Here is a 27,663-nt window from a genome sequence, read left to right as displayed (position 1 = left end):
AAAATCATGTGGAGTGGAAATTGGTTTTTTGGATTTGGTTTGTGTAGTAAAGAATTTAATTTATATGCATCGTCAGTGTAAAATTATTTTACACATGCATCCATTAATATACTGACACATCATGTATGGTATTTAAAAACATATGATGTATCACATTTATTAAATGATGATGCGGCAACACATCATTAGATATATGTGTAAAGAATCTTTACACCGACAGTGCACAACAATAAACTCTCGAGTAAATGGCATAACTATAAATCTTCCATTAGTGTAGATTTATAAGCCTAACTATATTAAACACTATAAATACAACAAGATTGATCTTTGATTTTATTTTTTGGTATTAATCTTTTAATGATTTTTGTTTTGAAACTATGTCTACCAAACAATAGTATACGTAATATCATAATTATTTGAGCATTTTTTTTGACAAAAATAATTATTTGAGCATTATAAATTCACTATAATATAGTACTAAACATGATCCCATAATTTTTTTTCAATTTTTTTTGAATATGTACGAGTTGAATGAAAAATAAGGACTAAAAACACAGACGAAAAAAATTTCATTGACTAAAAAATGCGAAACAAATCTTCAGGAATTAAAACCAAAATTATGGAAAATTATATGGACAAAAAACATATAATTATTTTTTAATTTAATCCCCTTGAAAATTTTATTTATTTATCAAAATTACTAAATCATGATTAGCGCTTATAAAAAAAATAAAAATTAAAGCATGATTAACTAGGTTTTGGGCCGAATCTCTTAGCCCATAAGTAGTCTACACAAAGTCACAAACACATAAATCACTCGTTTTCACTCTTTCTAACAATCATTTGAACAAATACTTCAAGAAAAGAATCAAAACACATACTTTGTTTCATTGTTGGTCTGGTTCTTTTTTCTTCAAGTAAAGAATGAAACTTTTTGTGCGTTTGGTTTGAGGGAAGGAAATGAGAAAGGAAGAAAAAGAATGAATCAATGTTGGGTCGTCTTCAATCTTCTGCGTTTGGGTCCTTCAACGATCTCAAAGATAAACTCTTTCTCGTTTTCAACGGTAATGTTTTTCCAATTCTTCATTATTCATTCAATCTTCTGCTTGTTTGAAGAAAACAAAACAACAAAAGAACGTTAATTGAGCAAAGATGTCCTTTCCCAAGACCCTGTTTGGTAGTACTTATATACCCATTTTTTCATTTTTGATTATTCAAAAACATTCAATCTTCTGCTTAAAGAAAGGTACAATCTTTTACCCATTTTTCTCATTTGTTGAATATTCAAGAACATTCAATCTAGTGCTTGAGAATAAAGTTTGAATCTTTTACCCATTTTTCTCATTCTTGAATATTCAAGAACATTCAATCTTCTGCTTGAGAAAAAAGTTAGATTTTTACTATTTTTCTCATTCTTGAATTTTTCTCTGCTTTCTGGCTCAGAAGTAAAAATAAAAAACCTTAAATTGAGCAACTGTGTGCTATGTCGCTGAGACTCTATTCGGCATCAATGTTTTGAAATCATATGATTAAGGGATGGTATCTAATGTCGGCCGAGATGGAATATTTTTATGACCCTAATAGTGAAATTGTCGCTGAGATGAAATATTTTTATGACCCTAATTGTGAAATTGTCGCTGCCATGGAATATTATTCATGACCCTAATAGTGCAATTGTCGCTGAGATGAAATTGTCATCATATGATTATAGGATGACATCTAATGTCGCTGAAATGGAATATTTTTAATACCCTAATAGTGAAATTGTCGCTGCGATGGAATATTATTCATGACCCTAATAGTGAAATTGTCACTGAGATGAAATTGTAATCATATGATTATGGGATGGTATCTAATGTCGCTGAGATGAATATTTTAATGACCCTAATAGTGAAATTGTCGCTGAGATGAAATTGTAATCATATGATTACAGGATGGTATCTAATGTCACTGAGATGGAATATTTTTATGACCCTAATAGTGAAATTGTCGCTGAGATGAAATATTTTTATGACCCTAATAGTGAAATTGTCGCTGCGATGGAATATTTTTCATGACCCTAATAGTGCAATTGTTGCTGAGATGAAATTGTCATCATATGATTATAGGATGGTATCTAATGTCGCTGAAATGGAATATTTTTAATACCCTATAGTGAAATTGTCGCTGAGATGAGATATTTTTATGACCCTAATAGTGAAATTGTCACTGAGATGAAATTGTAATCATATGATTACAGGATGGAATCTAATGTCACTGAGATGGAATATTTTTATGACCCTAATAGTGAAATTGTCGCTGAGATGAAATATTTTTATGACCTTAATAGTGAAATTGTCGCTGAGATGGAATATTTTTCATGACCCTAATAGTGTGGTATACATGAGCCCAAAAACGTTGGATGATGCCTTAATGCGAAAGTTAGTTGTTGCCTAAAATGCAATTTTAATATGAAATTTTATTCATAATTTAAGGCTTGGACGTTATCTATTGTGCTTTGATGACCTTAGTCCCTAAATGCAATTTTGCAAATGCAAAATGGATTGTGACTTTTGTTGGATTACCCTACTGGTAAGGGTTTCAAAGGAATTCTCCAAGGAAGGAACAAGTCAGGTGAAGCAAAGTACAAAGAAACCAACTCTTTGGAATCTGAACTATTTCTAATAGTTTCTGTCTGGTATATATTGCATTATGCCATTATGCAGACCAACTTTTTTGATGCTTGCATTGTGATCAATGGATGAAAGAAACCATAATGAGGTTGTATCGGTCCATATTTTGACTGCAGACTTTTTATGAAAATTCGATAAAATTTGGTGGGTGCTGGTATAAGAATTAGATAGCACTAGATTTGTGTTGATAATTATAAATGCAAGTCTTTGATTTAGTAATTGAATACATGTGATCTCTTATAAGTGCGGTACAAAAATTGCAATTGATGAACCGAATCACTTGATCATGTAGGCAGCACAACCTCTTGGTTATGTAGCATATACACTTGTTGCGATGACCCATGACAGTTCTTTTAGAAAATTATGTAGTTGGCGTTTCTTATATATTATTAAAATTAAAATATTGTTGCAATTCAGTCTAGTATGAACTTTGGCTTATGGTAGATATATCAGGTGTTTTTTGGAATCTTCTTAAATTTGCCTGAGGTTACTTTGCTAGATTTTGGCACATCATATGAAAGTTCTTGCAATTGTTTTGTAGTTATTGCATAATTACTGGAAAATCTCACATTCTTTTATGCGCTTGGGTTTTGGATGTCACATATGTGCTTTTTTTTTTGTTGTCTGATTCCATGTCTCAAGTTTACGATAGAGTTGTATGCTGATTCTTTTAAATCACTGTGTGAAGATTTTCTGCATAGCTTGATCATGAGAATGTGAGAGTAGTAGTGTACTATGTTTTCAGTTTCCCCTTTTGATTATTTCTGCATAGCTTGAATGTATAATGTGTTATGAGCATAGACTCACTGTGCACCTATCTGTGACTGTGTCTTTGAGCTCGTGCTGAGCCTATCACTAGTGAAAGTGAAAACTGTGTGCTGTGCTAACAGTATTTGCTTCGTCTGGTTTATAATCGATACCTATTGGGAACAATGATGGGCTGCCGATTTTCTCATTCTTGATTAATCTTGAATCTAGGTCTTTCAATGTTCTACTTTGAAAAAAAGTGAACCTTCAATTTTGTAAATCAAAATTTAACACGGTATACAAACCTTACAAGACTGAATCATTGTGAGATGGTATGTTTTTTTATTATTTGAAAAAGGGGTAGAGTATATGGCCCCAGCAACACCAAATCTGATCATTGGAATCCATGGATATATTAAGTTTCTTAAATTTTTTAAGGGATAGTTGCCTCATTGTCCTTCGAGTAATTTGCATTATGAACTCTTTATTCATAATATAAAATTGTATTCATGACCCTGACTGTGAAACTGTCACTGAGGTGAAATATTTGTTTCATTATCTATGAAGGATGGTATAGTATACATGAGCCCACTAACTCCAAATTGGGCAATAAGATGGATATACTTTTTGTTCCATGATTTTTGTTAGGGTTTGTCTTTATTGCCCAAAAATGTTGGATGATAACAATTAGATAGCACTAGATTGGTGCTGATAATTGTAAATGCAAGTCTTGGATTGATGAACTGATTATGTAGTTGGTGTAGCATATAAACTTATGATGACCTTTCTTTTGGACAATTTTTAGTACGACAATTCTTGCAATTGTACTGTGACTTTATGGCCAAGCTAGCCACATATTATATTGTCCATATTGTGGAATCAGCTCTATAGATTCAGTTCGTTGGCTCACGTTTCAAGCTTGTTCTTTTAGAGGCCATGACGAATCAGAAGGATCTAAAAATAGAGGTAAATTTCTTGAAATGATTAAACTCTTAGCATCATACAATGATGAACTTGCAAAAGTAGTGCTAGAGAATGCTCCATATAATTCAAAGTATACTTCTCATGCAATTCAAAAGGAACTTTTGCATATCATGTCTAGTAAAGTGAGAAATATTTAAGGGAGCAAAGATTGGGGATTCTAAATTTTGCATATTTGTTGATGAATCACGTGATGAATCTTTAAGGGAGCAAATGGCTATTATTTTGAGGTGTGTTGATAAAAATGGTTGTATACAAGAACGGTTTTTTGTCTTGTGCATGTTAAGGATATTGTGGCTATCACTCTTAAAAACACAGTTTTTGATGTTCTTTCTCGTCATGGTCTTGATGTTTTAGATATCCGTGGGCAAGGGTATGATGGTGCTCGTAATATGAGAGGGGAGTGGAATGGATTGCAAGCATTATTTCTCAAAGATTGTCCTTATGCTTATTACATACATTGTTTCGTGCATAGATTACAACTTGCTTTGGTTGCCGCTTCAAAAGAAGTTTTCTCTACATGAATTTCTTTTCACACTCTACTTTTATTGTCAATGTTGTCTGTTCTTCTAGTAAGCGTCATGGTGAATTGCAAGATGCCATATCAGATGAAATTTCACATTTGCTAGAGAATGGTGAACTTGATAGTGGTAAAGGAAAAAATCAGATTGGCACTTCGAAACGAGCCGGAGATACTCGTTGGAGCTCACTTTTTTTTTTTCTTTTTCTGTTTGTAGTTTGATTGGTTCTTAAAGATATTAGGAAAAATGGATCAAGTTATGGTACACCTGAGGATGCTAGTGCTGCTTATAAATTTGTGAAATCATTTGAGTTCATATTGATTTTACACATGATGAAAGAGGTTATGGGAATTACAGATTGTCTTTCTCAAGCTTTACAACAGAAATATCAAGATATACTTAATGCTATGCAGTTAGTTGCCACTACAAAAACATTAATTCAGAAATTGAGAGATGATGGTTGGGATGATTTATTGAAAGATGTAATATTATTTTGTGAAGAACATGATATTGATTCCCCCAATTGTAATGCTGTTTATATAGAGCGCGAAGGGCGTGCTCGTCATCAAATGGATCACATCACAGTGGATCAGCAATTGCAGGAATTGAATCACAGGTTTTGCACAAACAATGGAGTTGTTAAGTCTAAGCAATAGTTTGGTGCCTAAGGATATTTACAAATCATTTAATAAGGACAATATATGTGCTCTTTTAAACAAATTCTATCCTCTGGATTTTAGTGATCAAGTAAAAATTAATTTGAGATATCTACTTCAACACCATCATCTTGATGTTGTTAGTCATCCAGATTTGAATAGCTTGTCAACTATGTCTGAATTGTGTGAAGCTCTAAAAAAAACAGGGAAGTCGGTTACATATTACTTGATTGATCGGCTAATCCGCTTTAATCTTAACTCTTCCGGTTTCTACAACTACTATAGAAAGATCATTTTCCGCAATGAAGATAATCAAAACAAGATTTCGCAATAAGATGGAGGATGAATTTCTTGCTGACAATATGATGCTTTATATTGAAAAAGAAATAGCTGAAGAGTTTAGTACTGATTCAATTATCGATGAATTCAAGTCTGTAAAAGAATGAAGGGCAACACTTTAATTCGAGATGTACGTGTCTCGTTTTATATATTTTATATTTATTTTGTGTTGATGTTATTTTAAATCTTGCATCAGGGAGACTTTTAATTAGTTTAAACTTGCTTCAGGGAGCATTTGTAGCAGTCTGGTGTGGGAATTTTTTAGCATTCAGCTGGTTTGCTTATCATTGGGGGAGACTTTTGCTTTGGACAGGCTATCATTGGTGGTTTTGTGCCGGAAATGCTATGCAGTTGTAGATACAGCTAGTATATTTGGAGCTTTAGTACTACTAAATTTGGATCTTTAGTAGGATGTGTTTTTAAATCTATTATACAATAGTATATGACTTATTAATTTCAATTTCAATTATAATATTTTAGTTAGTACTTGTCGCTCCCCCCAATATTTTGGGCAAGATCCACTACTGGTGGAATGTATGTTCTAAAGCAAGTTTCAGCCTACAAGTGGTAACACCAGATATGATTGAAATTCGTAGTAAAAATCATACTTATCAAACTTGTGTGAATGGGTAGTTGTGTCTAAATTGTGGGATAGTAGTCTCAAAGAATGTGGATAGAAGAACGCATAATAGTCTTATTCAAATTTCTGGATTCCGGGAGACGATGGACATGGGTAAATATCTGGGGGTACCTCTGATAGGGCGATCACCTAAGCTTGCAGACTTTTAGTACCTTATTGATCAAGTTTGTTCCAAACTCGTTGCTTGGAAGGCAAAGCAGTTGTCTTTTGCGGGTAGAATTACACTTGCTAAATCTGTTATTGAACTATTCCGATGTTTCCGATGATGTCTGCATAATCCGTTATTGGAGAACCTTACTGTCACAAATGTGTGCTACAGGTTGAAGCTATTCTACATGTGATGAGAGATTTCCCTTTGGCAATGGTTCTTTGGATGCATATGCCTATGAATTTAAGGACCAGTCTTTTAATAGTAATTTGCATCAATGGATTGAGCTCAATCTAAATTGCAGTACAGAAGTTGACAACATTATCAATTGGAATGCTTTGTGGTCTTTAGCTTGTCACTATTTGTGGATGTGGAGAAATAGAGTGTCATGATGAGAATATTTCGAGGCCTCCTGCTCCTTGGTTGCACATTCGTAAGTTAGCTGAAGAATATTGGCAAGCTGCAAAAAATTCTGCTATCTTACATAACAGAAGTAGAGGTCAGGTTCAAGTATGGTGGATTCCTCCTTTGACGGTTGGGTCATACTTAACACTGACGGGGTGAGTAAGTATAGTGGTAGTGCCGGTTTCGGAGGTCTGATACACGGAACTGATGGCAAATGGCTTGGTGGATTCTCTAAAAATATTGGTTTTGCAATGCTTTTGTAGCCGAGTTGTGGGGTATTTTGGAAGGTTTGAGACTGGCGAGAGCTAGAGGATTCAGTAATATTGAGTTGTGTGTTGATTTGGAAGCAGTTATTTATATAACCATTTTTTCATTTTTGATTATTCAAAGAACATTCAATTTTCTGCTTAAAAAAAGGTACAATCTTTTACCCATTTTTCTCATTTCTTGAATATTCTAGAACATTCAATCTTCTTCTTGAGAAAAAAAGTTAGAATCTTTTACCTATTTTTCTCATTCTTGAACATTCAAGAACATTCAATCTTCTGCTTGAGAAAAACACACATTAATTCTTGCAAATATGTGCTATGTCTGAGACCTTATTTGGCATCAATGTTTTAAAAGTCGATGTTTTTAGATACATGTTGTGATACTGATTTTTTTTTTTCATTCTTGATAATTGAAGAACATTCAATCTTCTGCATGAAAAAAATAACCATAATTGAGTAAACATGTGTCCCAAGACCCTAAATATTTTGAACTCTTTATTCATAATGCAAAAGTTGGATGGAATCTATTGTCCTTTTATGACCCTAATTGTGAAACTGTCACCGAGATGAAATATTTTTAATGAAGGGTGGTGTGGTATACATGAGTCCACTATTTCGAGAATAAGATGAATATGCGTTTTGTTCCATGATTTTTGTAGGGATTGACTTGATGGCCCAAAACGTTGGATGATGCCTTAATGTGAAAGCTACTTTGTTGCCTAAAATGTATTTTTAATATGAAATTTTATTCATAATTTAAGGCTTGGATGTTATCTATTAGTCCCTAAATGCATAAATGTTGGATGATGCCATATTGCGAAAGCTAGTTGTTGCCTAAAATGCAATTTTAATATGAAATTTTATTCATTATTTATGGCTTGGATGGTATCTATTAGTCCCTAAATGCGAAAACGATAGATGATGCCTTAATGCGAAAGCTAGTTGTTGCCTAAAATGCAATTTTAATATGAAATTTTATTCATAATTTAAGGTTTGGATGTTATCTATTGTGCTTTGATGACATTAGTCCCTAAATGCGATTTTGCAAATGCAAAATGGATCGTGACTTGTGTTGAATTACCCTACTGGTAAGGGTTTCAATGGAATTCTCAAAGGAAGGAACAAGTCAACTGAGGCAAAGTACTAAGAAACCAACTTTTTGGAGTCTAAACTATTAAGTATCTATCTGGTACATATTGCATTATGCAGACCAACTCTTTGTGATCAATGGAGGAAACCATAATGAGGTTGTATCTGTCCATATTTTTACTGCAGACCTTTTATGAAAATTCGATAAAATTTGGTGGGTGCTGGTATAAGAATCAGGTAGCATTAGATTTGTGTTCATAATTATACATGTGATCTCTTATATATGTGGTACAAAAATTGCAATTGATGAACTGAATCACTTGATCATGTAGGCAGTATACCCTCTTGGTTATGTAGCATATAAACTTGTTGCGATGACCGATGGCAGTTCTTTCAGACAAAATTATGTAGTAGGTACGTGTTTCTTGTATAAGTACTGTGACTTTTGTGGCCATTCTTGAGACTCCTTGTTCTAAATGTGGCATATTTTTTTTTTGACAAAAGTGTGGCATTTTATATATTATTAAAATTAAAATATTGGCCTTTTCAAAAGAAGAACAAGAAATAAGAGGCTGTTTGGAAGTTGTTCTGGACTGGGCCAAAAGCTGACCCAATCACTTCCTGCCCGACATTCGGGGCAGAGCCCAATAAGGGGAGGTTTCCCCGACACGTCAGCCAATGACGTGTCCTGCTCGACATAACGGATAAGCAGCACGTTAAACACGTGCTCATCTATCCACGCGTGTTGATCCATTCAACCATGACTTTATCCAGCAAGCCTATCCATTACCCGCAAATAGCGGAATGGCTCCAACCAAGATAGAGGCGAATAACCGCCTCCCCTACGATACAGGGACTATCTTGGCAGTTGAGTCTATTGGGCCGGTAATCCCGGCATTACCGGCCCAATAGACCAACCTTTGGCCCAGCGCCGGGGGCAACTATATAAGCTCTCCTAGACAGGAGAGCCAGGTATTCTAAACCATTCTACTTTCTACTTTCTCTCTCTTCTCTCTTGTATCTCTCTCATTCTCTTGCTGACTTAAGCATCAGAGTGCCTGCAGGTACAAACCCTCCCTCCGGTGGACGATTTGCTCAACGGACCAGCCATCAACCTTTTCTGATCATCAGGTTAGATCAGTGGCGCCGTTTGTCGTAACTGAGTTCCTCCCCTTCTTTTGTCTTCATTCAAGACTCTAAAGATTAAAACCAATTCCGTTTCAACAAACAATTCTCTCCATGGCTAGTTCATCACAGCAATTCAACACCAATACCGGCGATGAAAACGTTCCCAACGTTCCAGGCTCTCCACCGCCAGAGCACAATACTGTTTTGTCACCGGTGCGTGACAATACCACAACACGTGGTCCAGAAAACGACTCCCGTGATGGACGGGAAACCTCCATCTCGTCCGATGAAGAAGACGTTGAGGTCTTGACCGAACGTCAAACGGGCAAACGCCCTCAGCTTAAACAGGAGATTCCGGTAGACAACGCCGGGCAGGTCACCACCTTGGCCAATTCTGAGATCGCAGCCTTAATCGCTGCCTTGAAACAAACAACTGAGTCTGTGCAGGCTCAAGGTCGTCGACTGGACGAGCAGAATGAAAGACTCGCCGCGCTGGAGAGGAGCCGGCGCCGCAGAAAGACCAACTCTCCCCCGCGGAGACACCATGCTACTCCTTCCCCTCCCCGTCAGGCGGCTGTCAAACATCGACGCCCTAATCTAGAGAGGGTCGAACAACCTCCTCGGAAAAGAGAGCGTACTCCTCCTCATCGCGAGGGTAGGCTCTCCCCGGGCAAGAAAGGGAAACAAGAGGTTCTGCGCTGCCATTCACCTCAAGGGTTGGCGCTGATGACCAAGCAAGGCGCGTCGGGCAGTTACCACCCTCGCAACTACAGGTCTCGTAGTCCAACGCCTATGCCTGACGATTATTCTCCCTAGTCACCCGATGACCATTCTCCCAACGGGAGTGACGAGGGCGATCCCCGGTGCCCCCTTACCAAAGGCATCCTAAAGGCACCTATTCCTAAGGGCTTCGAGAGACCTCCTACGCTTCCCGCGTATGATGGCTTGACCGACCCCGACGATCACATAGCTAATGTCAACGCTAATTTGGATTTCAGGTAGGGGTGATCGTATCCGAACCAATCCAAAAGTAAAACCGCAAATCGAACCAAACCAAACCGAAAACCGCAAAAACCGCATTTGGTTTGGATGTATTTGGATGACTTTCTTATTGAACCGCAAACCGCAAAACCGCAAACCGCAAAAACCGCAAAAACCGCGGATAACCGCAAAAACCGCATTAAGTTACTATTATATATTTATATTCCAATATCGTAAAAGAAAATATATTTATAATCCAATATACATGCCCAATTACCAAGTCAGTCGACCAAATTAATCGAACTTCAAGTTGTTTTTATTTTTTGTACTGAAATTTTATTTTGGTGTTGTAATGTTATTTTAAATAAACAAATTTTATCGGTACCGTGATGTTATTTTGAAAATTCAATTTTTTTATATATTTAAAATTGTAAGTTACTATAATGTTATTTTGGATAAATAATTTTTGTTGGTACTACAATGTTATTTTGGAACTTCAATTTTTTATTTTTTTTTTATGCTTAAAATTGTTCGGTACAATCGTTATGTTTTAAACCGCACCAACCGAACCGATCCAAACCGCATTGGTTTGGTTTGGTTTGGTTTGGATGACTTTTTAAAAATCAACCGAACCAAACCGAACCGCATGCATTTTTATCTCGCGGTTAGGATGACTTTTATGCTCAAAACCGAACCAAACCGCACCGCGATCACCCCTAATTTCAGGAATATTAGCGGTGCCATTAGATGCAGACTTTTCCCGACCACGCTGAGGAAGGGAGCAATGGCATGGTACAAAAGTCTGCCCCCTCAATCTATTCACTCGTGGAGGGACCTTACAGACCAGTTTTGTAGACACTTTACAGCTTCCCGCAAGCATCCAAAGACTGTGCTTGCCTTGGAGGCCATATATCAAGCTGAGGAAGAGTCTCTCCGCAACTTTGTCGAGAGGTTCAATAAGGAAGCCGTGCAGGTCGATACGACCGACGACATGAAGAAGTACTTGCTGTAGAGGGGCCTTCGCCCGAACAGTGATTTTACCAAAGCTGTTGGCATTGAAAAGCCACCCACCTGGGACGACCTCCTCGTTAAAGCTCAAGCGTACATTCAGTACGAGGAAATCGATCTTTAGGGCAAATTTTATTTCTGAAGCCAGATATACTACCTGGTTGTCCAACGTTGTACTAGTTAAAAAATCTAATGGAAAATGGAGAATGTGTGTTGACTATACCGATCTCAATAGGGCTTGCCCTAAAGATTCCTATCCTTTACCTTGCATTGATAAATTAGTTGATAATTTCTCTGGTTTTAAATTATTGTCTTTTATGGATGCATATCCAGGATACAATAAAATCCCAATGGCTATGGCCGACAGGGAAAAAACAGCTTTTATGACTGAGTCGGGCAACTATTACTACAACGTAATGCCCTTTGGTCTGAAAAACGCTGGTGCTACTTACCAACGAATGATGAACAAAATATTCCGGGGATAAATTGGCGACATGCTCGAAGTCTACATGGACGACATGATCGTCAAATCCTACGAGGAAATCGATCACACCGCCCACCTACGCAAGGTCTTCGAGCAGGCCAGAAAGCACAACATGAGATTCAATCCGGAGAAGTGCACCTTCGGGGTTCGAGCAGGAAAGTTCCTCGGATTCTACCTAACAGAACGAGGAATCGAAGCCAACCCCGACAAGTGTCTTGCCTTTACCGAGCTCCCAACTCCGAGCAACAAAATATCGATACAAACCCTGAACGGAATGCTGACCTCATTATCTCGCCTCTTAGCAAAATCTCGCTTCATTAGCTCTTGTCCGTGAAACAACGGAAGGACAAAAACCAGTATACTTTACGAGCAAGGCTCTCCAGGGGCCCGAACTCAGATATCAATAAATCAAGAAGGTGGCCCTTGCCTTGATCAACGCAGTAAGAAGACTACGCCACTACTTTCTAGCACACACAATCGTAGTCCGAACCGACCAACCCATCAAGTCACTGCTTGGTCGACCAGACATGGCGGACAGGATGCTTAAATGGTCCCTCGAGCTTTCCGAATTCGACATTCGTTACGAAAGCAGAAAAGCACTAAAATCACAAGTCCTAGCAGACTTCGTGGCCGAAATGACGAGTCCATCCTCCACGACAAGCGAGGCAGACAAATGGACAATATTCGTCGACGGAGCATCAAGTGCCACAGGAGCAGGAGCAGGAATTATCCTGGAAAACGAGAACGGGATCATAATCGAAGTATCCCTAGCACTATCCTTCCCGACATCAAACAACCAGGCAGAATACGAGGCCTTCCTAGCAGGACTACGGTTGACCGAGGACATGGAAGCAAAAGAGATAAAAATCTACACAGATTCACAACTCGTTGCTTCACAAGTGTTGGGGGAATATCAGGCCAAAAACAATAATCTCTCTGAATATTTAGCGTTAGTGAAAGACAAAATCACCAAGTTCGAGTCCGTGGAGGTGCAACACGTTCCACGCGAGCACAACAAACAAGCAGATATCCTGTCCAAACTAGCGAGCACGAAAAAGAAAGGCGGGAACAAATCCGTCATTCAGGAAATACTCCCTCGACCAAGCATCGAGAAGCCGACCAACGTCCTCGACATAAATGTCATTGGCGACAAAAACTGCTGGATGACCCCCGTTTATAACTTCCTCGCGCATGGAACCCTTCCTGCCGACCAGAAAGAAGCTGCAATCGTTAGACGTCGAGCATGCGCATATGTTATCCTCGACGGAAAATTATACAGGAGAGGATTCTCAATCCCGCTACTAAAATGCGTCGACGAGGAAACAGTCGACTACATCCTGCGCGAGGTTCAGGAGGGGATCAACGCCCAACACTTGGGAGGAAGATCGTTGGCCATAAAAGCTCTCCGAGCAGGATACTATTGGCCCACCATGCAGCAGGACGCCAAAGACCAAGTGAAAAAATGCGACAAATGTCAACGACATGGGGATATGCACTTAGATCCTCCCCGCGAGCTCAAATCTTTGTCGTCGCTATGGCCCTTCGCTTGGTGGGGCATGGATATACTTGGCCCCTTTACAAAGGGACTCCACCAAAACAAATTCTTAATAGTCGCTGTGGATTACTTCACCAAATGGGTAGAGGCTGAATCTCTCTCCGACATAACGTCGTTCAGAATACTCCGTTTCTTCAAACGAGACGTACTTTGCCGATTTGGGATACCACAAGCCGTTGTTACGGACAACGAAACACAATTCACAGACAAAGGATTCCAAGACTTCCTTGCTGCCCTGGGAACCAAGCAACATTTCACTTCAGTTGAGAGGTGGGAATAGGCTAGGCCGAGCTAGGCTTTGCCAAGCCTGAGCCTGGCCTGTCAAAAAATCGAAGGTCTGAGCCTGGCCTGTGGCCTATCATAGGCTTAAATTCTAGGCCTGAGCCTGGCCTTTTGAAAGTCTGATGTGGCCTGTTAGCCTGTTTAAAAGCCTATTTCATATGAACATATTTAAATAAATAATTATATTTATTTTGAAATATACTTATGAACTAATAAAATAATGTTCCATTTGATATTTTAGAGAATTTGACTATATATGTCATCATATTTCAATTCTAGTTTATAATAATACATTTATATATGTTAAAAACTAATGTAGATTAATAAACTTAAATTACTTAAAAAGTTAATAGATTTATAATTTAATCAAAGTATAAATTTTAATATATAAATAATAATCGTAATAAAAATATTATTCATGTTAACTTAAATAGGCCGGCCTAGTAGGCCTCAAAGGCTTTTTTAATGGCCTGCGGCCTGGCCTTTTTAGCTAAATAGGCTTATAAAAAAGCATTGGTCTGCTCTATTTAAAGAAATAGGCTGGCCTGGCCTGAGCCTATGTAGGCTAGGCCTTAAGGCCATGTAGGCCGGCCTGGCCTGTTCCCACCTCTAAGCATCCCCAAACTAACGGGCAAGCCGAAGCCGCCAACAGAGTAATCCTGCGCGGCCTACGACGAAGATTGGATCAAAACAAAAAGAAATGGGTCGAGGAGCTTGAAAGCGTCCTGTGGGCCTATCGCACAACACCACACTCCAAAACCGGGGAGACTCCATTCCGAATGGTATATGGAACGGAAGCAGTCATCCCCGTGGAGGTTGGAGAGCCATCCCGTCGAACCGAGCAACCGCTCGAAGAAGAAATGAACGACGAAGCTCTCCGCGAAGAACTTGATCTCGTCGAAGAGATTCGTACGGGGGCATCCCTTCAGGAAGCCACCCTTAAGCAAAAAATAGCTGCCCGACATGACGTAAAAGTCATCAAAAGAGAATTTGAGGTAGGCAGCCTCGTCCTAAGACGAAATGCTAAGGATTCCCAGGATGGTAAGCTGGCGGCCAACTGGGAAGGACCGTATCGCGTCATCGACAAAACAAAAAATGGCGCGTATTATCTCGAGGACCTTCGAGAAAAGAAACTTCCTCGACCTTGGAACGCCCAAAAATTAAAACAATATTATAGCTAAGTTATTGCCGAATTAAAATCATTACTAAAAGGATGCCCGGATCCTCTAGCAACGAGCCCGGCTCCTCGACAACGGAAAGCACGCGGGCACACGTGCTCGATCCAATAGTTGAAAAAGAGATACTCTGGCTCAGGAAGGGCAGAGCGTCTCCCCGACGAGGATGACCTCTCCGACAAGCTCCATCGTCTTCGTGCCAAGGCTTAACGCCCAGCTCGCGATGGGAAGTTCAAGCCGCGGGGGGCGGGCACACCAACGTGTCGGCATCCGTATTAGCCTTAGAAACAACGCTAGGCGCTTAGACAGTTCCCTAAACTATCTAAGTTAAAACCGAGGACGACCTCCTCGACGAAACGCGCTCGAAACAAATACTTGCAAATAAGAAAAATGGTGTTGTCAAGCAGGCATTTAACAATGTCGAGCAAGCGTACAAATATCCATTCAAAACCAAAAATTTGTTAAGTTAAAAACGAGCAAGCATATAGACATGCATAATAATTACGTATAACGAGCAGGCATAACTTAGCAGAAACAACAATAATTTAAACATACACATGAGCAGGATGAAATAAACGAGCAGGATTAATAAAACGGGCATTGTCATAAATACCGGGCATAAAAACCCACTTGATCAAATATTACATAACCGGGCACGCAGGCACCCAAAAATTGTCAAAAAAGCTAAAAGACAAATAAATTACAAAGCAATGGCACGTAGGCCCAAAGAGAAGCGTCGGGGAAGATCAGCGGCTCTCATCATGACCCTCCTCGTCACCATCAGGGCCCTTCTCCTCAGCATCCTCCTCCTCCTCCTCAGCATCCTCCTCCTCGTCATCATCATCATTCTCCTCCTCTTCCTCTTCCAAGGCTATTTGCCTATACTCCTCCGGGATAACAATCTGGCCCTTCTCAACCCTTTTCAACTTGTGGATTCCCTCGGTAACCAACCCGTGCTCGGAATTCACAACCTTCAGCTAAGCCACCGCGTTCTTCCACCCATATACCATGCTCTCCAACATCTTACCGCCGAGCCTCTTAATTTCCTTAACTAGATCTGCTCGGCTGACAAGCCGGGAGGTTTCAACTGTCTCATCGGCAGCAGGAGCAAGCTTGGACTGCAGGTCGGCTATCACCTCCTCCAGTCTCTTCTTCTCCTCGACACTACCAGCCTTCACCTCCTCGGGCTCCTTCTTAGTTTTTTCCAGCTCCTCTCGGGTCAGTCGAGCATCCTCCAGCAGGTTGCTATAATTCTCCTGTTTCCCCCGAAGGTCAAGGAGCTCACTCTCCAGCTCCGACACATGACCCTCCAACTTGCTGTTCCGAGCAGCCAGCTTTTCAGCCTCATGTGTTGGTCCTCCCTCATTCAACACCAAGGCCGTCTCCGCCAGCCGGATGACAGCAGCAATGTCTTGCGTAAGCTGGTTTTGTCGAGCAGCTGAGGAAACGCCCAGGACATAGTTCCTCTCTGATACCGGCACCTGGGGGGGATTGTTGTCGAAGAAATTTTTGTTGCTTAAGCATGCGGGGAGGACAAATCCACCGTCCCCCTCAGACAAGTCGACGATGGTCGTCATCTGCTCGTCCCTCTGCCTCTTCGCTCGACCAAGCACGGTCCCCACTGAACTTTCCCCAGGCGAGCATTGACTGATACTTCTTGAAGCAGCTTGCTCGGAAAGTAGGATGTTGCTCACCCCAGGCTTAGACTTCCTCGCCTTTTTCTTTGACTTCTCCCCCTTATGCTCAGCAGCTATCCTGATTAGCTCGGAAGCAAGATCAGCCATTGTACTTGCAAAGTCAAAAATGTGGTCAGAAACACGGGGAGAAACTCAAACATCAAAATTGTTAAATATAACACAAGTAAAAAACGAGAAGAAATCAAAATAAAATACCCAACAAGGTGCTCTCAGCTGTAGCAGTCTTGCACGACAACAATAGTTTGGTATTCACAAAACGTGGTTCGATCCTCGGTTTACCATACTTGTCTAAAGCAACCTCCCCTAAACTATTCAGAACCTTACAAGGCTTAAAGCCATCCACGTAAACCTTCAGCTTCTCGAAGCCTGCCATCTCTGTCGGGGTCAGGTCCTCGCCAACCGTTAGATATTCGTCGGTTCGCAATACGAAGTGCTACGACGACCACGACAGTGGGAAATGAAGGGCCCACTCGGTTACCGACTCCCCTTCCGCGTCCAGCTGGGGAGATCCATCCTCAAGGGTTACCACTAGAGCCGGGTATACGGACCAAGGTCCGCGGGCCGACCCGTTTAACCCGCAGCCCGCACGGACTTAAGACCAATTTTTTTGGCCCGTTTACTTTTTTATATAATTAATTACAAAATTTATCAGATATAAATAACTTGGTCCATGTCCAAATTCTACTTTTTTAACCACAAAAAAAAAAAAAACTAGTCTAAACCCTAATTATAAAAAGCAACAACACACTCTAATTTTAATCAAGTAGACAACAACACAAAACATCAGGATTCAGGCATGTTCTTCTACTTATAATCTTTGGTTCTTTTTCACTATATTATACTTTGTCTTAGCTGTATATACATTTGCTAGTATTTAAAAGATACATATTCAAATGGGTAGTTATTTTTCTTGGGGGTATTTTCCACTATTATGTTTTGAATAATTTGGTTACTTTAATGTGATTTAGTTAAGTTGAATCTGTTAATATTTTTATGTTTTTTTGGGTACATGTCGAAAGTTTTTCTCACTAAAATGAACGGTACAAAATGACGATAAGAATCAGTTGAATTTGATTTTAGTTGCATTACTTACAAAAAGAAGATAGATAAACTCAGTGATATCACAAACTTTATTTATTTTTATTTGTTAGTTACAATTTATATGTTATAACATAAAATTATTAATAATATATTTTTTTAAGCTTTCATTATATCAATATTTTACTAATTTAGTTTATTTTTTTGAAAAAAAGTGATTTTTTATTTTTTTTGGTAATAGTCCGCGGGTTAACCGTTTAACCCACGGGCTTATGCGGACCGGACTCGGGCTTAATAATATAACTCGTTTATATTTGCCGACGGGCTTGTTCGCTCCGTTTAATATGCGGCTTTATGTGAGGCGGGTTAAACGGGGCGGGCTAGCCCGCATACCCAACTCTAGTTACCACCCTATCCATATAAAGAGAGTTCAAAGCGAACTCTGTCACCGGCTTCACCACATAGTACCTCTCCTTGAACCCCCGGGCAGACTCCACGAACATCTTGAAGATCTTGCTCGACGCATGCTTCAAGGAGACCCAACCTTGCTGGTCCCCGACCGTCTGTCGTTGGATTTTAAAAATATAAAAGTACAAGGAGACGATGGCTTCCACCTCCAGATACCGACAAAGGACCTGGTATGCCCGGATGAACGCCAGCGCGTTTGGATGGAGCTGGGAAGGAGCCACTTTTAACCGACCAAAAATTTCAGCTTCAAGGTTGTTAAAGGGCAGCCGATACCCCATCTCCTTGAACGCCATCTCGTACATGGTAAATCCACCTTCAGTGTACGACGAGCAAATTCGCTCCCCTTCAGCAAGCATGTGAACCTCCCAGTTAACCGGGTCATCCCCCTCGACAATAGTAAAGAGCCGGGGATCCTGGGCGGTAATTGTTGAAGCAATACCTCGCGGCTCGGGCGCAACCCAAGCCAACTCGAGGTCAGTAATAGTGTCGACCAGTTTATGTTTCGACGTCGCTTGGCTCCCCGTTACCTCCTCCGTGTCCGACATTCTGAAAACCTGAAAGCAGCGAAAATAAAGTGAATTCGACAAATCATCAAATCCACCCTTTCACCGTAATTCAAGTAAAAGAGCGTAAAATAGGGCGAGGACGCTGTCCCCGACCAAAAGCCCTTATCAGATGGCAGAACAAAATCAAATACGGAGGAAACGGCAAAACACCTAGCGAAACCCAAAAACAGGGAGAAGCTCCCCGACATAGAGTTTTTACAAACTCATTTATCTACACATTTCTCAACGAAATAACGGGGAGAAGGTCCCCAACATAAACCTTCTACTCATTCAAGGGACAAACGGGGAGAAGCTCCCCGACACAGAGTTTTTGCTAACTCATTTGTTTGCTAATTTCCTCAAGGAAATAACGGGGGAAAGGTCCCTGACATTCACACAAATCGCGAAGACATGCAGGATTCGCAAAGTCAAAAACGGGGAGAAGCTCCCTGATACAAGGTTAAACTAACTTATCTTCTGCTACAATTAACGGGGAGAAATAACGACTCGATTCCCCCCCGACAAAATGATAGCTGTAACGGGGAGAGAAAACAACATTCTCCTCCCCGACACAAAACGCATAGATTTCCAGAAATTTATGAACGTTCTTCGCAAAACCCAGAAAACTCACTAAAGTTCATCAATGTTCTTCGTTTTTCCAGAAAAGGGCAGAGATACAGTGAAACGATAGGTACTTAAACTAAAAACAACCAATGAGTACCAAACCCACCAAATAGAGGAGGCGTTTGGCAGTGAATCTACCACCACCAAACGCTAAAACTACTCACAAACACACAGAAGAAATGGGTCATGAAAAACCCAGGAATCTAAACTCAAAGCTACAACAATCATAACATACTTAATATCACATGCAATGGCTGGTTTGAAACGCAGAACACCAGCGTAAACGTGTTTTAAGGCAAAAATAATGTTCAAAATCCAAAACATACTAAAACCCAAACACATTCAAAGTAAACACAAAGGGAAAGAAATCAAATCAAAGAAAAAACTTTGTTACCTTGTGTTGAAAGAGGATTCGAACGTGAAGTTTGAAAAGCCAAAAGATTGGAACTTGAAGGATGCTCAAGCTTGTAGATCGCAGGAAGCAGCAGCAAAAACTCAGAGGAAACAAAGAGCAAAGGAGAAGGAAGAACAAAAAGTTCCAAATGATTCTCCTTCTCTCTATTTATAGGCCTAGTGAGCCCATACGCCATACATCACGAAGCAACGCGCACGATCGCGTGACAGCCGTTGATCAGATCCAATGGCCCTGATTAAAAGCCATCAAATGGCTAAGATTTGATCTCGCAAAAAATGAAAAGACATGATGGATCCAACGGCCGAGAAACATCCTCGTAAAACGAGGCTACTAGCGCAAGCTCCCAAGGCAATTATTGCGCCTTTTCATTAGCTCACACACGTGTCAAGATCAGACGAAACGTCTGTCTTTTCACATCCCATCCAGCAGAACCACGCGCCTCTCGAGGGATTCGTCGCTATCCCCAACGTAAATATCTCCCCGAAGTTGCGGACAAGCGCGAATTACGGGCAAGCGAAACAAACATAAATAAATGTGCCCGCAAAAACAGGCAGCATCAACAAGATGCAATTTACGCAACACTTCCTCGACAATTCGTCGAAGAACTAAAAAGCCAATGACTTTCAAAAGGCAAAATCCCTTCCCCGTAAGTTCCTCCACGAACATCGTGGCACGCGTTACGAGCAAAAGGAAACTTCCTCCTTGGAAAATTCTCCTCGTCGTGCCACAGAGGAATTTACGAGCAACATATAAACTCTCCTCGCACAAACGCGCAACAATCATAATCAATAAGTTATGAACTCCTCCTAGGATTGACGGGGAGAACATTTCCTCGACATGCGGGCCTGGACCTTAAGTCATTACTCCTATGCCTAGGAGCAACGACTTGGGGGGCTCCTGTTCTGGACTGGGCCAAAAGCTGGCCCAATCACTTCTTGCCCGACATTCGGGGCAGAGCCCAATAAGGGGAGGTTTCCCCGACACGTCAGCCAATGACGTGTCCTGCTCGACATAATGGATAAGCAGCACGTTAAACATGTGCTCATCTATCCACGCGTGTTGATCCATTCAACCATGACTTTATCCAGCGAGCCTATCCATTACCCGCAAGTAGCGGAACGGCTCCAACCAAGATAGAGGCGAATAACCGCCTCCCCTACGATACAGGGACTATCTTGGCAGTTGAGTCTATTGGGCCGGTAATCTCGGCCCAATAGATCAACCTTTGGCCCAGCGCCGGGGGCAACTATATAAGCTCTTCTAGACAGGAGAGCTAGGTATTCTAAACCATTCTACTTTCTACTTTCTCTCTCTTCTCTCTTGTATCTCTCTCATTCTCTTGCTGACTTAAGCATCGGAGTGCCTGCAGGTACAAACCCCCCCTCCGGTGGACGAATTGCTCAACGGACCAGCCATCAACCTTTTCTGATCATCAGGTTAGATCAGAAGTGTTATATGCAATTCTTACATAAATACTGGTGCAATTCAGTCTCTTATAAGTTTTGGCTTATGGTAGATATATCAGGTGTTTTTTGGGAATCTTCTTTAATTAGCCTGAGGTTACTTTGCTAAATTTTGGCACATCATATGAAATTTGTTGGAATTGTTTTGTAGTTATCGCATAATTACCAGAAAAACTCACATTCTTTTATGAGCTTGGGATTTTTTTGGATATATGACATATTTGCCTTTTTTTTGTTGTTGTCTGATTCCATGTCTCAAATTTACGATACAGTTGTATGCCGATTCTTTTAAATCACTGTGTCAAGATTTTCTGCATAGCTTGACCATGAGAATGTGAGTGTAGTAGTGTACTATGTTTTCAGTTTCCCCTTTTGATTATTTCTGGATAGCTTGAAAGTAGAATGTGTTGTGAGCATAGGCTCACTGTGCGCCTATTTGTGACTGTGTCTTTGAGCTTGTGCTGCACCTATTTTGAGCGTGCGTTGGTGAGCTCGTGCTGAGCCTATCACTAGTGAAAGTGAAAACTGTGTGCTGCGCTAACAGTATTTGCCTCGTCTGATTTATGATCGATGCCTATTATTGGGAACAAGAGGAGTGTTAGGGTCACACTCTCTAACACACTCCTCTAACACACTCCTATTATAAGTAGACATGACATGGCATCCCATTCTTTTATTCCTTTTTTCGGGAAACCGCTTGTACAAGTTGAGTTATAATTGATGTGCAGTGTTCACAAAAATATAAAAATTATAACAGCAATATTGTGTTCTCTCTACATACTCCATCGTCTGCCACTGTCGCAAGCTTTTATAGGTGTTTTATGAAACTCCTCCAGCCACATCGTTGATTTCAAACAAACTCATTAGTTTACAGTCATGTCAAATTTGTAATTCCAAACAAAACCCATTTACAATCATATCAAATTGGAAGCAAAGATTTAAACTTTACCAAAACCCATATGCAAACAGATCGGAACCCTTTAACGGGTTAAATAAAAAAAATTCAAACTTTGATGTATGAATTGATAGGAAGATTGTGGGGATTGAACTGTAAAAATGGGGATGTGAATTTGTGATTTTGTTCATTACAACTTTGTATCAAAATAAAAGAATTGTTTTTCATGGACATGTTTTCGATGGTAATTTTTGTTTTTACAGATTCCGTTGTTGAATCTTGACTTGAAGAGAGATGGTGGTGGGTGAAAGTGAGACGTTGAAGTGCAGAGGAGATGAAAGTTTTCTTCTTCTTTTTTTTTAGTTAAAATCTAAAAAATAAAAATAATATTAATAATAAATGGTTACACTCTTCAAACCGGTAGCAGGTTAAAGGTATAAAAGAAGGGGATGATGTGTCTTATTATGATTGGAGTGTGTTAGAGGGTGTGACCCTAGCACTCCTCTTGGGAACAATGATGGGTTGCCGATTTTCTCATTCTTGATTATTCTTGAATCTAGATCTTTCAATGTTCTACTTAAAAGTGAACCTTCAATTTTGTAAATCAAAATATAACAGTATACAAACCTTACAAGACTAAATCATTGTGAGATGGTATGTTTTTTCATTTTTTGAAAAAGGGGTAGAGTATATGGCCCTAGTAACCCCTAGCAACACCAAATCTGACCGTTGGAATCAATGGATATATTAAGTTTCTTAAATTTTTTAAGGGATGGTTGTCTCAATGTCCTTCTGAAATTACACAATGTCGTATTGCTTCATTAGCTCAACTTGTAGCTGGACTTGCAATGCCTTCTGGTTCTAATACAATGGAAAATAAATACAGCACATTCCTACAACTCATGTGTCAATTACCTCATATGACACACATGAGAATAGAGTTAGGGGTATCGTTGAACAATACGAATGCTAGCTCCTACCTCATATGACAGTTATAAAGCATGGGAATTGAACTGTAAATAGCTACTTGTAAACGTGAATACAGAGAATCAAAATCCAAAATTTAAATGCAAATGTTTGATAAACAAAAATTAAATGCAGTAATGTACATGGATTGAACTCATTGTTTGCTTCCCTCTCACTGGACAGACTATCCTGGTTTACTTAATCAATAACTTTATGTCCGCTGTTGCTAGTCACTGTGGTAATCTTCAGCTTACTGCTACTAACCTTGGCAGTAGTGGAATTCAGCTCTTTCCTTATTGGCCAAATGGTAATGCTAGCTACCATTAATTACTACTATACACATATTGCATGGGAATTGAATTGTAAATATCTACTTGCAAATTTGTTAAGTACTCAGTGCTAACTTTTCCAATTGGGTCTAGACATGAGGAATTACCCTATTTAGGCGGTATTAAATTTTCAGTGGGATAAAAAAGGTAGGTTGATTTTGGAAAGCATTATATGGTGGAAAATGTATCTGTCAAAGTTTTTTGATTGCAGACTTATTATGACAATTTAATCTGATTAATCTTTTCTGTTTTACTTATTATGAAAATCAAATAAAACGATGGTGTGTGATTGACGGATAAAATTTGATGGATGTTGGTATAACAATTAGATAGCACTAGATTGGTGCTGATAATTGTAAATGCAAGTCTTGGATTAGTTACTGATAATTGATGAATTGATTATGTAGGTGGTGTAGCATATAAACTTATGATGACCTTTCTTTTGGACAATTTTTAGTACCACAATCCTTGCAATTGTACTGTGACTTTATGGCCAAGCTAAGCAGGCCTTGAAAGATCGGAACCGGAATGTCTTTGGTAATATGTTGATGGTAATATCCAATTAGCTCTTGATGAAGGCATGCAGATTCAATTGCTTGTGTATGTAAATGATGTGACAGCGTATCTTCAGAACCAAGATTATCATGCTCAACTTGTTCTTACTAAGGCCCTTCTTAGTCAAGACCAATTTTGGAGAGAAAAGGCTAGAGTTTCTCACTTTCGGAATATCTTTTGCGGCAACAACCAGGGAATTGATAATTAAATTATTGAGCATTGCATTCCGAATCTTGTTACTTCGGACGATAATTCGGCATTGGTTTGTCTACCATCTGCTCTAGAGGTTAAAGTTGCGGTCTTTGCTATGAATGGAGATGGGGCTCCAGGTCCGGATGGTTTCAGTGGTTATTTTTATCAGCATTTTTGGGATACCATCTCGATGGATGTTATTGCTTCGGTTCGGAGCTTCTTTTTGACTACCAAGCTTCTCCCTAATCTTAACTCTAATTTATTGATTCTTATACCAAAGTGTGTTGGGGCTGACACGATTGACAACTTCCGTCCTATTGCGCTCGCCAATTTTCAATTTAAAATCATTGCTAAAATTATGGCAGACAGATTGTCTTCGATTGCTTCGCGTATTATTTCTAGCAACCAGCGGGGTTTCATCCCTGACAGGCACATTCGGAATGCGTTCTTGTAACATCTGAAGCAATCAATGTGCTTTCTAAGAAGAGTTTTGGGGGCAATATCGCATTAAAGGTAGACATTAAAAAGGCGTTCGACTCCCTGGATTGGAATTTTTTATTAGGTGTTCTTCGCCAATTTGGCTTCCATAGCCAGTTTTGTCGATGGATTGAAGAAATACTCCACTCAGCTAGGCTCTCAATTCTAATTAATGGTCACTAGGTGGGATTTTTTGAATGTGCGCGAGGTCTCCGTCAAGCAGACCCTTTATCTCCGCTTCTTTTTTGTCTTGCTGAAGAGGTTCTGAGCAGGGGTATTTCTCTAGCGGTAGAAGAGGAGCAACTTATTCCAATGTCTATTTGTCGTGGGGTTCCTCTGCCTACTCATGTTCTTTATGCTGATGATGTTATGGATTTTTGTAAAGCTTCCAAAAAGAACATCCGCTGTCTCATTATAATTTTCCAGGATTATGACGCTTCTGGCCAGCATGTTAATCAAAATAAAAGTAAAGTTCTATGCAGGATCTGTCTCCAATGCAAGAATGACTATGATTTCCTCTCTTCTTCTTTTTCAAGCTGGTAGCATTCCATTTACTTACCTGGGCTGTCCCATTTTCATTGGCTCGCCTCAGAGGATTTATTTCCAGGCTATTGCTGAAAGAATTAAAACAAAGCTGGTATGTGGAAGTGTGTTTTATTATCCATTATGGGTCGTGTTCAACTGGTTAGATCCATCATTCACGGTATGCTAATTTACTCATTTCATGTCTATTCACGGATCCGTAATTTTATTTGGAGTGGTGATGTCAGTACCCGCAAAATTTGCACAGTTGCCTGGCGCAAGGTTTGCTTACCATATGAGGAGGGTGGGCTGGACTTGCGCTCCCTTAGTGCAATTAATTCCTCTTTGATGTTGCACTCTGGAAATTCTATTCTAGCATGGATCAATGGGTGGTTCTTTGTAGAGCCCGTTTCTTAAGACAGGGTTTGCCGATTCATTATTATAGATGCTCCTCTATTTGGCCTGGTATTCGAGAACATGTTACCACAGTTCGAATTAATTCAATTTGGTTTATTGTTGACTGTGATAGCATTTCTTACTGGTCTGATAACTGGTTAGCTCTCCGCTTCGGGAGCTTTTGAATATTCCGCCTAGTGCTATATTGCATGCCTGAAAGCTACAGTTGCGACATTCATTAACAACGGTGATTGGGTTGTTCCTTCGTGTATCACTGATCATGATCTGGCATTGGCTTTGCGTATTAAGAACCTCTCTATTCCTCGGATTCCTTTGAAAGATAAGCTAGTTTGGCGTCTGTCGACGGATGGCGAGCTGACGGCAAAACAAGCTTTCTCCTTCTTGTTCTCGTCCCAAGCAACTTGTGTTGCGCTCCCTTCTTGGCTTTGGACCAAGGTTGTTCCCCCTTCATGTTCTTTTGTGGTCTGGCGATGCATTCATAACCGCATGCCAACCGACGAGATTTTGATCAAGCGGGGATGTATCATTGTTTCCGGCGGCTCCTTATGTCGTGGTAATTTTGAAACTACTAGCCATCTATTTCTTCATTGTAATTTTGCACAACAATTATGGCTTTGGTTGAAGTCTTTATTACTTTTCTCATTGGACTGTGTAGAAAATAATAAGTGAATACTGTTGTGTGTTATTCCTCAGCTCAAGGCTGGTTTAAATAGGAAGAGTACAAACATAAAAGGAAATAATAGATAAGCTTAGAATCTCCTAGAAATAACAAACTAGGAAACTAAATATTTTCCAACACCCCTCCTCAAGTTGGTGCATAGATATCTATCATGCCCAACTTGCCGATCAAATGCTCAAAGGTGGGTCTTGCTAAGCTTTTGGTCAAGATATCTGCAGTTTGCTGACTCGAAGTTACAAAAGGTAGACATATGATTCCGGCATCTAACTTCTCTTTTATGAAATGTCGATCGATCTCAATATGCTTGGTTCTGTCATGTTGAACTGGGTTATGAGCTATGCTAATAGCGGCTTTACTGTCAGAGTATAATTTCAATGGAAGCTCAATTTTCATCTTAAGCTCTTCTAGGACTCTGTGGATCCATAATCCTTCACAAATACCTTGAGTCATAGCTCTAAACTCAGCTTCTGCACTACTTCTTGCTACAACTCCTTGTTTCTTGCTCCTCCATGTCACAAGATTACCCCAAACATAGGTACAATATCCGGAGGTTGATCTTCTGTCAGTGACTGAACCTGCCCAATCAACATCGGTAAAGATAGACACATTTCTTTCATTAGTCTTCTTAAAAAATAATCCCTTTTCAGGATTTGCTTTCAAATATCGCAGTATCCTATAGACTGCCTCAAGATGTTCCTCAAAAGGAGAATGCATAAACTGACTTACTACACTAACCGAGAAAGCAATGTCAGGTCTAGTGTGTGACAAATAAATCAGTTTCCCAACCAATCTCTGGTACCTTCCAGTATCAACAGGAACACTACCTTCTTCCCAAAGTTTTGCATTAGGATCCATGGGAGTATCTGCTGGTCGACATCCACTCATTCCTGTTTCTTTCAATAAATCTAGAATGTATTTTTGCTGGGAAACTACAATACCATCTTTTGATCGAGCAACCTCCATACCAAGAAAATATCTCATGGATCCCAAGTCCTTGATTTCAAAGTCTAATGCTAATTTCTCTTTTACTCTTGCCATTTCAACTATATCATCTCCAGTAAGGACGATATCATCAACATAAACAATTAGGACAACAATTTTTCCATCTTGGGAGAACTTTGTGAACAAGGTGTGGTCAGCTTGTCCTTGAATGTACCCTTGTTTCTTCATGGAATAAGTGAACTTTTCAAACCAAGCTCTAGGAGACTGCTTTAATCCATACAAAGACTTATTTAGTTTGCATACATTTGATCCAAACTTGTCTTCAAAGCCAGGAGGAATGTCCATATATACTTCTTCTT

General features: G+C 39.7%; 1 long non-coding RNA gene across 2 annotated transcripts; it reads left to right on the top strand.

Annotated features, from left to right (window-relative positions):
- Window positions 1-863: 863 nt before the first annotated feature.
- Window positions 864-26,327, top strand: LOC123885320. Of its 2 annotated transcripts, XR_006801129.1 has the most exons (5): window positions 864-6,046; window positions 6,145-8,704; window positions 8,800-8,881; window positions 23,375-23,498; window positions 23,928-26,327. It is a non-coding gene; the product is annotated as an uncharacterized LOC123885320 (long non-coding RNA). The 2 variants fall into 2 exon arrangements; XR_006801128.1 differs by lacking the exon at window positions 23,928-26,327 and having other exon boundaries at window positions 23,375-23,725.
- Window positions 26,328-27,663: the final 1,336 nt, after the last annotated feature.

The sequence above is a fragment of the Trifolium pratense genome, linkage group LG5 (assembly GCF_020283565.1).
Source record: "Trifolium pratense cultivar HEN17-A07 linkage group LG5, ARS_RC_1.1, whole genome shotgun sequence".
NCBI lineage: Eukaryota > Viridiplantae > Streptophyta > Magnoliopsida > Fabales > Fabaceae > Trifolium > Trifolium pratense.
This window is presented reverse-complemented; position numbering and strand designations above follow the sequence as displayed.